Genomic DNA, 15635 nt, shown 5'->3' with positions numbered 1-15635 from the left:
CGGGTGGGGGGGAGGTGGCACTTGTTCTCCGGACACCGTGACTTGCACGGAGAAAAATGCCGCCCGGTGGTCGAGGATCGAACTCGGACCGGCTGTGCCGAATCCGTCGCGTTAGACCGCTCGGCCACCTCGTCCCCCCATACATGTTTTAAACGATTGAACTTCTGAATAGTGAATAATTACATAATATGGTGTTAGTTTGGGGTTCAATGTTTTTAAAAAATACTATTTTTCTTCGGGCAAGTCACGGTGTCCGGAGAACAAGTGCCGCCATCCCCCCACCCGGGGGGCATGACAGAAACCTACAGGTGCCCCATTAGAAATTCTGCCAAAAAACAACACACACAATATGTACCAACCTACCCAATTTAAAAACCTACAGTTCCCTCCCCCACACCCAATGGCCTATGTTGCCACGAGTTATCTAATAATAATAATAAAAAAAATAATCATGTGATTTAAAATAGATATATACACTGTACATTAAAATATTATAATTTAAGTAATTAGAAAGAATGCAGTCATTATGTGATCCACATACTAATTAAAAAAAGTACATAAATTTTTTATTAAACTGAGTTAAGTTAATAATTTTTTCAGTAATAACTTTTAACTTATCGAGTCAAATTTATTATTTTTCAACTGTCAACTTCTAAAATATCATCTTATGTTCTCTTAACTTAAGAGGACTCTACACAGACATTTGTTGTCTACGTCTTAAAAGTGCGTAATATACCAAATTATATGATCAGCAAATAACGTTTAGCTCTGTTTGTTTAAAAATTAGAGTGAATAACCTCTTATAAAATTTAAAGGAGTGATTATAACCTAGGGCAACTTATGGATTTTTATTATATTTTAATTGTAAAGCAAGTTGAGTATTTTAGAATTGTAAATTGTTTGTACATCTTAATATAATATTCATAACTCCCTTTAAAATTAAAATATTACAAAAAACTTAGATGATGCCCTAGATAATAATCTTACCTTTACATAAATAAAACCCAGTAGGTAAAATAAATGTTTTTTCCTTAAAATGTACAATCCAAGATTTAAATACCTATAAAAGACATATATAGTGATAGAGTAACAGTAGCATATATGGCAATCTTAGAGTAAATTCAACTATTACAAATATTATAGATGATAATATTTTCGATTGTTTCACATATTTGACTTTATATTAAATTTGGTATTTAGTTTTTTATTAGACTTGAAAAATAAAGCCTTCTGCTTCACTCATTATTTATTCATATCAATGGACAATGAGATATAAAAAAAAAAAAAATAAAAACTCTTGATGGAATTATGACTTTTCCAAAAGTTAGGAAAAATGCCAATAAAAATACAATAACGAAATTCCCGAACAACAATAGCACAAATAATACAAATTGCAATACCCAACACTAATTGAAAACCATCTGACGTTTTCTTTTTTCTGCGGCTAATACCCAGCAGATTAAATGGACTTTTTAAAACACCAACTTGAAAATTGAAAAACCTGTCCAAGTAAGATTACTATCACATCCTTTTATTATTAAGTTCTGAAGTTTTATAATTAATGTTTCGAGAATCTTATGATGATATCATTGGATCAACATATTATGATTATACTAAACATAATTACGATAATATTGTTTTTAAGTAAATTTTTAAAAGGTTCACAATGTATTACAATGTTCACATTGTACGAATACAATAATGGACAAAGTAAAAAAAGTGCGCAAGTGGGTGTCACTCTCCTGTACAGTAGTACAGGTCACTGTAATGGACGGTGTTAAATTTGAATCCAATGATATTTCATTTAGTATCATTGTGTAAGAAAAACGATTCTGAGCGAAGACAGTCAGTCAGCCTATGATATATTGATATTACTAAGTATATTTGATAATATTATTGTGAATAAAGTAATTTATATATAGCCTATTTACGTGGAACCTTGTTATAAATTTCCAATCCTTGGCTATAAAAGCTGAACATTTTATAAATTTTTAACTACAACATAGTTGTCAAAATTTGAACTTTAAATACTTCTAAAAAAAAGTGGTGCCTATGTATTTTTAAACTTCTATTGTAACGATATACCAGAATCCTTATTTTTGATTATAATATAATCATAAACTTCTATTAAATAGGCTATCAATCGTTATGAAGACTTACCTGCTGTTAGATCCAGAAGGACGGTAAGAACTAAAAAGTCTAGAATCGGATTATGAATTATGATTAAATATATGATTATAAATTATGATTAATATTGCGCATTAGTTGTCACATCATCCGATGTATAGCATATTATTAAAGGATTTGTTAACTATGCATCATTATGAATATTGTACAGTTTATAATAAGCATTCGTACATATGCGTAGCCCATGTGTATGTGATTTGATTTTATCGTTTCTATTTCACAGAGAAAAAAGAAAAATTCAAATTTTATATTATAATATTTTGGCCGGGTTTTTATGAAAATATTCCACTGTGCACCGTAACTCCGCATAATCCTTCAAAACAGCAAAATATTTAGATTTGTATATTCTAATTTTCTTTGGTCATAAATATCTAGTATTATTTTCCAAATTTACAAATCATAGATTTTATTTAAACAATAAAAAAAACTTTTAGTTTTGTATTCTTGATCAGTATAACTAAAAAAACAAAATCTTAACAAATAATTATTATCTCCTTTTAATAATTTGTCAACAAAAATTTCGTTGCCATGAATGTTTGAAAAATCTACAATTCGTATCTGTGTCACATAGTTACCACTTGTCAATATTCATTTCTTGTCTTCATTACGAATTATTTTTCATTCCTGCGGTCAACAATTAGTTAAAACGTTTTTTCCGTATAATTTATTAATTACTCTCTCTATATATTATCAGATAAATATGTCCGATATCAATGTCACATCCGAGAGTGAAATGATGCAGCTGATTTTCGTTGATTTACGAAAAAACATACCAAAACCTTTGCCTGAAAGCAACAGGGATATGAAAAGTTTACGGGTCCATAAAAGATATGCATCTTTACCCAATATGACCGTAATGGGTAAAATGTCCTCAGCCAAATCGACAGAGATTGGGTGGCGATCAACGCCAAATTTAAAGTTTCGGCAGGTCACCAGCGATATACAGAGACCGGAATCGTCGGGAAATCGTGATTCCTGCAAGTGTTTGCTGGACGGCAGGCTGTGTGTATCCACGCCAAATATTCCCGTGCGTCCAAATTCAGCTGGCGAGACACCTGCAGATATGGGGTGGCGATCAACGCCAAATTTAAAGTTTCGGTAGGTCACCGGCGATACGCAGACCGGAATCATCGGAAATTCGTGATTCCAAGAGTTTGCTGGATGGCAGGCTGTGTATATCTACGACGAATATTCCCGCGCGTCCGAATTTGGCTGGTGATGCTCCAGAGTTGCAGGTTTCGAATACGACGCAAAACACAGATAGGGGGTCTGTAACTGTGGTCAAACACAGACGTTCACGTCGTTCGTTTTGGCGTCGGACGAAGAAATTCGTCAGGTGGTTGTTTTGCTGTTGTGGTTCTATTGACATGATAGACCAGTAAATGTATATTATAGAGTTAAAAAGGTTTTTAAACACCCCCCCCCCCCCCCACTGTTATCTCACTCCCATGTTCGCTGCTACTATTGTGTCCGGCCAGGATTCTGAAACTGTTTATCGTGTCCTCCATTGTCGTTTGTACCAAGTTACCAAGTTAGTGTAGGTTTGCCTCACGTATTTCAAGCACTGTACTACCGTCGTCGGCTCTTCGCCACCAGCTGTTATTTGCCGTTTCGCGGTTGTATGTCTTAGAGCATATAGAGTACATACCTTCTAACTTTACTTTTGCGCTGAAATAATGTCATATTGTATATTGTGTATTGTATATTGTATATTTGTGTTTTCGTATCCTGTGGTAATAATTTAATAATGTAATAACGTAATAATGTATTAATGTAATAGCAATGTAATAATATAATAACGCAATAATGTATTAATGTAATAACAATGTAATAATGTAATAAAAATGTAATAATGTAATACGCTGAACATTTGTATTGAATTCTCAAGTTTTTGACCAAAGAACAAAAATTCTTATCAAATTTACTTTTTATAATATTGTTAAAGAAAAACATATTTTTATTGATCAGGTACTGAATATTTATAATATACCTAAGTCATAATAAATTATGCTAATAGGGGTAATAAATAATAATACAATACAGTTATTGAATTATACTATACTTACGTTCGTCTGTTTTTAGTTTGAACTGTTTGAATGAACAAAGAACAAAGAAGACTAAACTAGTGACTATAAAAAAAAATAAAGTTAGGTTTTAAAGCTAGTGATGAGTGATGATGATAAACTGCACAGTGCATGGTACATGCATGGTACTCGGTGATCACCAAAATGGCTATATGGAAAAGAGACAAAGAGTAGGTAATAAAGTCGCCGTGTTCAAAATAATTCACCAGAATAATGTTAGGTAGGTAACAGTTGATATTTGGAAAAAATTGATTATATAATGTTTTTTAGAAACTGTAAGGATTTTCAAAACCTATTAGATGAAACTAGGGCTTGAAACCGGTTACCGGTTATCATGACCAATTTTGAGATTTGGTAACCGCTTCCCGGTCTGTAAGTTTAAATGTTGAGAAGCGATTAACAATTACCAGTAATCACCAAATATCTAATATTAAGGGATAACGTGTAGCGGTAACCTTCTTTTTAAAAAAACCTATCAATTTAACGAAACCGAAAATATCAACAAAATTAACGTTATATTTGATTTTTATATATTTTTTTTATGGAAATTGCATTCTATTTTTTCGATTAATAGTTTTATTCACATGAAAACCCTTAAAAAATATGTGCGAAAAAGTTATCAACCATTACAGCAGGCAGTTAAACTTTATACCGAGACTATATACTACAGTAATATGCCATTAAAAACTTAACCTCATACAATTGATTTTATTTTTAAAAATAAACATCAAAAGGCCCATTACTTACAGAGTTAAACGATGAACACATTACATTGATTTTCAATTTAAAACTCTAATTTTCAGCAACTCCGAGATTAGAATTCACCAAGAATCTGATAATTGTTTATTGATTGCAGTACAATTTATAGTTTAATATTTTGCATATTTGACCATTTTATATTTATAAGTGCGTAACAAAATTTTTTTTATAATATATAGGTGTAAGTTTTATAATTAAATAAAAAAATCCTAATTTTAAATAGATTTCCTAGACTTGTGATATTAGTATGATGGTTTTATTTATAGAAAATAAATATTTTTAAAATTGGTGTTTGTTTTCCTCGCCGATCACTCGAATTGTTACTTATTGATAAACCACATGCGTGATTCACAAAAACTCAATGTAAGAAGAAAAAAAATTATCAAATATATATATTATTTATAAAAAATTTTTATTATGAATTACAATTAATAATTTTGAAAATATTATTTAGATATTAAAATAAAAATGTTTTATTCAATAGGTATTATGATTTTTTTTAATGCATATTTTAATAGCATATTAATATTAGTCATTTTTAGGGCATAAGTGCATGCATATTTTAAGGTTTTTAAGGGCATAGAGTCCCTACCCCTAGTAATTACCAACCAGTTTTTAATTTACAAACTTAAAAAAATAGTATTCAGCTAGTACAGCGGTTCTTAACCTGTGGTCCGCGGCCCCCTGGGGTCTGTGATACTCATGTCGGGGGTTCGCGACCGCATTAACACATAACATACGTCAATAAGTGACACGAATGCATTATTACAATATTGTTGGATTATTTCTATTTTTTTTTCATATATAATATTTAGATTCTACACCAAATAATAATTGTATTATTAATATTTATTGAGTATTATCAGTTTTTCTTGTTCATACGAAGAGTGTAGTAGAGTAACTAGAGTCTAGTCGGTACACTACATATCGATGGCGACAATGCAAAAGGGCATAAGCGACACTTTTTATGAAATCGACTTTTTGTAATTAGGGCATAAGCGACGTCATTCTGTATCGATTGCTCTTACTCATTTATCGATACGATTATTACTTACAATATAAAACGAAAATTTAGATTTAGACATAAGCGCCAAAAAATTCCCATTAGACATGTATTTGCTGTTTCCATTAAAGGTACCACATGGACCATGTATCATATTTTTTCTAACTATTTCGTGTAAAATTGGATCTTGTATTGGGTCAGGAATTTCAGCACATATAAGGGAATCTATATCGTCAGGTCGGATTTTATTTTCCAACCAAATTAAAATGTGAATATGTGGCAAACCTCGCTTTTGCCATTCTATTGAATACATGAAGCATTTAGCACTACCAAATATTTTTGATTTATTTTTGACTCCATTAATTTTTTAACTTTTAGATGAAAAACATGGGCAATTAAATCATGTCTGTCTTGTGGCCGCTGGTCATGATATAAATTTTCCTGTATTTCAGACCAATTTGGATTGCATGTAAATGTTAAAAATATATATGGTTTTCCATATAATCTTACATAAGTCATCCTGGGTCCTTTCATGCATATACCTTGGACCACCTATAAATGAGGATAGCAAAACAACTAATTGTCCTATATCTTTAGGATCAATTTCATTATTGATAGAGTCTTGTAAATGTATATAATTGTCTACGTGTAGTTTACATTGATTATAGCGAATAAAATTTAGACGTTCTGTCTCAATTTTCGCGTACATGTCTACCAAATACATGTTAAATAACTGCCGAAAATAATGTAAATAGTTGCTATTACTTTTTCGTATCATGATTTTATATAAATAAAAGCTAGATGCTGACATTTTTTTTTTATCTGCTTGATTTTTTATGGTATCAAATTTCGGAATAGCGATGTTGTATCCGTCCTCACCACGACAGAACATGAGAGGATATTGTAGGGCATCATATGATCTATGTAATTCATTTATACGTTTCAACGTATTATTTCGACCATTAAGAACTATATCACGCTTTTCGAATTGTTGACCACCTATTACTATACCGACTTCATTAACTGAAGGTGCATTAAAACGTCCAGGATGATTGCCATAGGTTACTCGTTCTGCATGTATAACTATATTTAAGTTGTCCATATTTTCATATTCATGTGAATCTATAGCAGCCTTAAAAGATCTTATAAGATTGTTATGTAAATGAAGCATTTTTTGTAACTTGATTACAATTAGGGGGTCGAGGTTAGGAATATTTGTATGCCTGAATTCAGCTTCGGAATTGTCATTGCCTACAAAGTATATTTGTAAAAACTTTGGTTCACTTGAATGCACGGGGAATAAACTGCCTGCATTATGGTATATTTGCCCTTGTTTCTTAAAAGTTGGCATGAATTTATCATGTAAAATTTGTTTTCCTCTAAAAGAGGTCATTTGAAACGCACAATTATATTTTCTTATTGCAGTCAGAAAAAATTTAGATTTTGTAATATTTTCAACAAAAATAAGACTACGTAACGGTTCTGGTGGATCTTCAATAGATTGTAATTTAATTTTACCGTTCGAACAGCACAGTCCTGGAGATTCCGCAGACCATTTTAAAGCATCACAAAAATTACACAATTTATCCATGAGTCCAATTTTAATGTGTCTACTATTTTTGTAATCTACAATTGGCGAATAATTAAAAGCAGACTTTTCTTTATTGTTCCGTTCAATATTTTTTTTATTACCTTGCATAGCAATTCTGATATTTTTATTAATTATACTTTTACGCTTTTTACGCCCTATTGCAGTCTTTGTTTTTATTATTTTTATTTTTTTGTTTTTTAAGGATAAAATATCAGTACTCTGGGCTACATGTGTATGGTGTGTAGGGAAAGGTTGTAATAATGTACTGACTAATATGTTATTTAAATGGTTACGTAACGTCCAGGTTTTACATATCATATTGTTGTAATCGATAATATAACATTCATCCGATGGATTACGTCCAAATATTAGTGATGTAGCAAATGCAATTGCAAAGCCTCCACATGAATACCCATCTGGCTGTTTTATAACAGACTTAAACACAACATTGGATTTTGAAGGATATAAAATATCCAAAATCTCAAATAAATTATCATTAAGTGTATGGTATAGACTATCGTACACTTCTACGCACTTAGTTTCATTACGATAATACACACATAGCCAATGCCCAATAGCATCATTTCTAATAGAACCATTATATAAAATTTGAAAATCATCCACGTTCTCAACGGCTGAATACATAAGTGGTGTTTGATAAAATAATACGTTTTGTGGAATAAATGATGTTTGTAATTTTATGATGTCTAAAAATGCATTAATAACATCGTCGTTTAAATAAGAATTATGTATTGCTAAGGCAGTACAGTGGTTTTTACTCATAATGTAAATGACAATTGTAGTTAAATAATTTAAGGAAACACCACACAAACGCGCACAGTTCACTGATCACAGTCGCAGTACACTGATGAACCAACAATCGGCGCGCGTTCGGCGTCTGGCGGATCGTCGGTCGTAACACGTTTATCGCATTTCGATAAGAAATGTATTATTATTTTTAGTCAGTGTTTTCTATACAACTCATTAAATAATTTATTATATAGCCTCGGAACAATTCATAACACACACAAAAAAAGATCAGAGTCCAGGTAGACAGAAACCTTCTGACCGCCGTGCCGTACCGTATTTCCCGTTATCGGCTGACTGCTATTGTTATTTATTATATGAATTTAGATATACAAATTACACGTAAAAATTTATTTTTGCCAATTACAACACTTTAAAATCAAAACTTTGAAAATCAGGTGACGCGGTGACACTCACGAAGGTATTTGGAACAACTTTGTGAAAAAAAATTGGAAAAAAGTTAAATAGCGTCGTCACAAAATTGGTACATAAAAAAGGCCTGTTCTTTTATATATATAAGGAAGGATATATAACGTACATACATATTATATGTATATACATGTATATAAATATATTTATGTACACGACACATAAATAGAAACAGGAAAATAGCATCTAAATAAATGATTGACAACCATGGACACAGTAATAGGACTTTTTCCCAACTAAGCGTGCAAGATATAGATAACACTCTTTATGCAATAAGATAAGCCGATAGGCAAGGGGGAAGGTAGGAGAGTAGGAGACCCTTAAAAAAGCAGACTTAAAACGGCCTGTATTCAGACGAGTTCACCCATTGTTATCACAAGCATCTTCACGTCTCACAGCACCTAAATTGTATTATTTGGACTTATAATAATTACACCAGAGTAAATCTTAATAAATTTCTTATCAATTCAACGAGCTATATTTTATTCAATCCAACACATAGATAATAAAGATATGGATAGGCCACGGCTATGTTAAATATATTTGTGACCGCGTTCCCGGAGGGGAAATTAATTCAGGCTCCTTTATCCGTAGCCGTGATTGATACTCGATATAGGTATACTTTATTCGAAAACCGCTGATAAGACCATTATGTCCTAACCATATCTTTATTATCTATGATCCAACAAGAAGAAATCCTCAACACAACGGTCTTGCTACCTGCAACCCGGTAAACCACACAATCAACCCGATTGTCAGTTTACCACAATATATATATGTATGGCATATAATTGGTAGGCATGTACATAGAACTGTATACACATAATAATAAATTGTGCAATATCAAATATCTTACACCAAAAAGACCTTGATTATTATTCAATTGATTTACAAATATGTCTGTAATTGTTTTATTGTGCAGAATCATTTTTGGTCTAGACATGTGTAAATAGAATGCCATTTTCGCGAACGTACAGAAAGCTTCCAAGTGACAGTCCCAAATTTTGGAATAACCCGCATATGTGTAGACAAACTGATCGCGTGTCTATCCTATACATATTGTTGGGCCTGTAATTATTGTAATTAATACTGTTGCAAATTATTTCCAATTTGTTAAGTCATTATTATACGCGTAGTGAATGTAAATTATAAATGTTTTTTCTTAATTATATTATATTAAGACAAACAGCCAATCACTGATGTATTTTAACAAATAAATATTTTTTTTTTGAACTATATTTTTATTATTTACAAAGTTAACACTTCATAAGCTAGGTTGTATTCAAGTCGTTATAAATGTTCGTAAGAGGTCATGGTGACGGCGAATACAATAAATTTCTAAGGTGTAAAATCATAATATATTAGCAGTTCATAGGATAGATTACGTGCGAGTAGTTATCAATGTCCACAAAAGGTCCTATATGGTGACTTTGAACGTAATGTATTTAAAAGAGAACTAGGTTTAAATTCCACAATTAAGGCGATTGAACAATAATCACATTACACTGCGATTTACAAATAAAGTTAAGGTATGTACTGTAGAAACTATATGACTATATGAGTAATATTCGAATTATATAAATATCATTAAACTGGATGTAAGCTAAAAGAAAATCACCTTAGCTCACCGGCATAAATTAAAATCACGCGGTACATACCTAGCAAATATAAGTCAAAGTGATAACGATCGTCCAACACCACCCCGAAAAAATACAATCAAATCGCAGAAGGCAATCATCACTACCTACGCACGGAGTAAATGATTTGACAAATATTATAATAATGTAGATAAGAGATCTTACGTAGAGAGAGAGATCTTACGGGGATGAACGAGCAATATAATAACGTAATTTTACACGATTTCCAAATACGTATATACATACATACCCACAATCCCTCTTACTAATATAAATAGACCTACTAAAACACATTGTCGAGTACCAACGTCGTAGCGGGGGTTATTGAACCGTTTTACCTCCGAAGGACACAGGCAACCAGTCTCATCAGACGCGTCCCTTTGCCCGTTGAAGCAGGTCATCAACCACACATATTCATTGTACACTACTCATCATCTTATAATAATATCGTGTTTAATATAAACTCATTTCACATAAAATCACTACCTACCCTTACCGCGTATTTTCCCCTTACTACATATTGATGTTATTTAAATGATTATATTTTTGTAAAGTACGGATGCCTACAGCCTACGGACGTACCGTGACACGTAAGACTCGACACTATTCGCAAACATTTACAAAACATAATGTTATATAAGATACTCACCAAACAGCTGGTGTCGTTTGTTACTTCGCCACATAAATTATGTTTTCGTTGGTTTGAAATGAGAATCTTAATATCTTTTCGGCAGACTTAAGACGAAGCGGACTATAATTAGTATAACAGCCACGGGCCGGCGACTTGGACCACCGCGGCGGAAACTGTAATTCTTGACATACAAGCGCATCAACGCGTGTCAGTAGTCTATTGGCTCGCATATGACGACGTTTCAGACGGACTATACACACCGAATTATCACCAGACGGCGACGGTACCGAGCGAATCGCACCAGGGCGGTATAATTGTGCTACCAAGGTATATACGTACAACAACGGTGCACCGTATAGCGTAGTATTACCCTGGTGGACCTCTGTTTAACGCGGTGTACCTATTGGGGCGTTCACAATGTCAACGTTGTAGTGAAACACGCAACGCATAACCTGGTTCGCCATAGTCTTGTACCCGGCTTACAATGGTGTACACGATTGCCTCGCACCCAGTGGACAGCGGTCGGATACCGCTCGGCGGAAAGCCTGTCAGATCCTTTGTCGGACGGATCATAGACTCTGAACTACGGAGGTTGATGGGGTCGAAGCGGTCAGAATCCCAGTATCCGTTTGGCCCGCGATGGTGGTCAAAGTGGCTATACTGATGTCTGGTTGTAATGATATTCAGCTTCGTCTTACCTGTTACGTAGAGCGATCTCCGCACATTATCGTTTAATGTCCGACTAGGTTTGACTGAAGGACACAGAAGACGACACAGCTTAGGACTTCCTCTGAAATTCGATATCTTTAAATATTTATTTTACAGTAGAAATTACCTAATATACTGTACAATATAAATAAAAAAATGCAAGTAAAATGTTTTCAAATTTACATTAGTGGTGGTGATGAGGCTGTCGAAATATAAGTATAGGAATGTATGTTATTTTTATAATAATATTAAAATTAATTAATGTGGATATTTTCTTTTTTTGAAAATAATCATCTATTATTCTAAACACGAAAAATACGAAAAGTAAATACAGTGAAACCTCTATATAGTGGACAGCCACGGGGAATTTAAAATTGTCCATTATAGAGAGTTGTCCACTATTGAGAAAACCTCTACTTAGTGGACATTTGCAAAAAATTACTAAATGTCCACTATAGGGAGACACTATAGGAAATTGCAGGTTATATGTACACTGTATATGAACATATACATTGGAATATTAATTTATTATTTATTATGTATAATATTATATTATAAATATGTATATGTATATTGTATGTATGTATGTATTAAAAAATTATGTAGTATAAAAATGCTTATAAAAATGTTTAATGATTATGTAAAATTAAAAAAATCTGTAATTTTTTTTTGTGTAAATTTTTTCTGCTCTTCCCAATGAATTTGTAAATTGGCTACCATTGATAATGCGATTTCATCTTCTTTATTTTTAAAATATGTTTTTAAATTATTTATTGTTTTCCAAACTTCTTCAAACGTTGGATTGTATATCGAATCGTCTTCATATTATTCTTCTTGTTCTTCGAGTTGTTCGGTTTCTTTTTCACTAAAATTGTCTAGATTACAATTGATTATATCTGATATGATTAATGTATTGTCTTCTGTAAGGATATTATTATCTATAGAAACATAGTCCTCAATTTCGATAATACTCGGTACAAGTTCTGAGAATAAGTCCAAATTCGCAACATTGTCATTTTCCATTACATATTCTGCTGTATCGATCGAAAAAAATCCCGACTTTTTAAAACAATTTTTGACTGTCTCTGGTTTTATATTTTTTAATGCGGATTTTATCCAAAAAATTGCATCTAAAACGTTTATAGATTTGTTTTCTACATTCTGATCAACTCTAGATAAAATATGACGAAGTAATCGTTGGCGATAATGAACTTTAAAATTTTTAATAATTCCTTGATCTAGTGGTTGGCAAATCGAAGTCGTATTTGGAGGTAAGAATATTAGTTTTATATTTTTTAAGTTTAATGTATCAGGATGTGAGCTAGCATTATCTAGAAATAAAATAATTTTTCTATTTTCCATCTCCATTTTTCTGTTAAAACACATTAGCCAATCTGTCATTAAATCTCGATTCATCCATGCCTTACGGTTAGCTTTCCAATTAACACCTAACGTTGATACATTTACACTTTTGAAACAACGTGGTTTTGGTGATTTTCCTATTATTAACGGAGTTTCAAATTCCCCGATCATATTTACACATAGTAAAACAGTTAATCGATCTTTAGCTATTTTACCTCCACGACCATTAGTAATTTTTGGAATAGGAAAACCATTAAGATAAGATAAAATATGAACGAATATAACAGATAAATATAGTATTTTTATTAAACGTTTTCAAAATGTACATGTATTGTGTCCATTTATGAGAGGTAATTTTTAATTTGGTACCAGTTTATTATGTCCACGTCCACTATTAGGAGTGTCCACTACTAAGAGGTTATAACTCCTATTATACGCATACATTTTTGCCGGGGAATTTAGAAGTGTCCACTATTGGGAAGGGTCCACTATTGAGAGGTGTCCATTAATAGAGGTTTCACTGTACTATACCTATGATCAATTATGAACGGTACTGTTCTGGTTTGAATTTTTTTATTTTATCATAAACATTGTTGCTCAATATTTATTTGTTTATAACAATCTACAATGGAGCCAAACGTGTTATTTTTACACACACGTGCGAGACAAATAATAATTAAACGATTTTTATTTATGTTGATTAGAAAAATACATTTGAAATTATCAATACCTTTGTTAAAACCTATTTAATGCTTTTTCAAATAAAATTAAAACGTCTTTCGTCACGATTAAAAGTCGTTAGGTAAATCTTAATATTTGTTAAACCACTTCAAATGTGCTTAATGTAATAATATAGTTTATTCATTATTTGTAGAAATAACATTTAATCTAAAACAATAACGATAGGTAGGTACATTAAAAATCATATTTTATTAATATTTATAGACTCCGTAGATATGGATGCTTGAGTAGTATTCGATTTCGCACTTTTTTTTTTAATTTCATTATGTTTCCAACCCAATAAAAAGTGTCTAGTACTTATGTATAAATTATATATTCTTTTTTTTAGACTGTATTATTTATGTACTGTGTATTTATTTAGGTGCACAGTTTTATTTGGTAAAATAGTTATTTTTTGAACGTTTTGAAGTGTATTTAAAAATTTTTTTTTACTTAGTAGCGTTTATGAGTTCTAATATTTATAACAGTAACCATAGGTGGTCTTAGGATATGGGTTTGGAAATAAATTTAATCTCGTACAAATTTTAAACATAATATAACGACTCACCGGGGCTTCCACGGGTGAATTATTTCACTAAAAACCGTTTTTTAATAAATCTGGATTATCGAATCAATCCTATGTGCACCTATCGTTCTATAACTAATTTTTACTACGTAAAGTAATATTAACTCAAATAAAATAGAATTTAACTACAACCATACCTTTAGCATAACTTCGACCAGCTGCATCTACATATTAATATTGGTTGACTTCACGCGTGAAACTTAGCGCGATAAGTTCTACGTAAGCAGCTATTTTAAGTCGTGGAAAAAATCAAATTTATTGAAAACGTTCCTATACTTTACTTCAATTTAATTTAAACACTATAATATAAAAACCAAAGTTAAAAACTTAAAAACTTATTCAATACAATTATTAAAACAATTCACTGTCGAAATATATTATTACAATATAAATAAACTAATTTTATTCGATTAAACTTTTACAAAGTGTTTATCGTCATCCAAAAATAAACAATATATTCACCAGTTTCCTATAATAATAATATTTATTTACGTCGTCCGACGTACGATATCAGTCACTCGAATCACCTTTAAGAGATATGGTCACGCCACCACACCAGCGTGCCCTGCACACTAGGCCGCTAATGTATAAAAGGACGAATCGATGCTTAATTATGATATAACGCAATTTCTGTTCAAATGTAATATTTGTGAGTATATAGCTGACGAGAAACGAAATTTCTTTGATCTTTATATTATTTTAAATTGTTCGTGTTTTCTATTTTTTAAATAGGACGACTTATTATGACTTGCGCGAATCGTGATGAGAATAATATTAGGCATTAGCGTGAGGATAAATACCTACTCGTTATATTATATGGTATAATATGTTATTATTATTTAACGTATATACCCATACGTATACGAATCGTCTTCCTCGTGTTATATTTATATTACGGTACCTAGCTAATTTAAACGCACGGTTAGGTGCAGTTATAATATGGTATATACCTAGCTACCTATAGGTATGGAAATGTATGAACTGTATACTGTTTATTGCGTTTGAGCGTGAACAGAACGGATTTGGTCGCGTACCTATCATAATATTTGTTAAACCAATTCAAATGTGCTTAATGTAATAATATAGTTTATCCGTTATTATTGTAGAGATAATATTTAACCTAAAACAATA

The 15635-nt window shown here is 31.6% G+C and overlaps 1 long non-coding RNA gene and 1 pseudogene across 1 annotated transcript in view; one reads left to right on the top strand and one right to left on the bottom strand.

The window, feature by feature from the left end:
* Window positions 1–15635, top strand: part of LOC132942606 (uncharacterized) — a 50829-nt gene that overhangs the window by 24765 nt on the left and 10429 nt on the right. The gene's annotated exons all lie outside the window — the stretch shown is intronic.
* Window positions 11549–13252, bottom strand: LOC132943923 (uncharacterized; annotated as a pseudogene).

Source organism: Metopolophium dirhodum, chromosome 4, assembly GCF_019925205.1.
Source record: "Metopolophium dirhodum isolate CAU chromosome 4, ASM1992520v1, whole genome shotgun sequence".
NCBI lineage: Eukaryota > Metazoa > Arthropoda > Insecta > Hemiptera > Aphididae > Metopolophium > Metopolophium dirhodum.
Note: the sequence above shows the minus strand (reverse complement) of the source record. Positions and strands in the feature narration are given on the sequence as shown.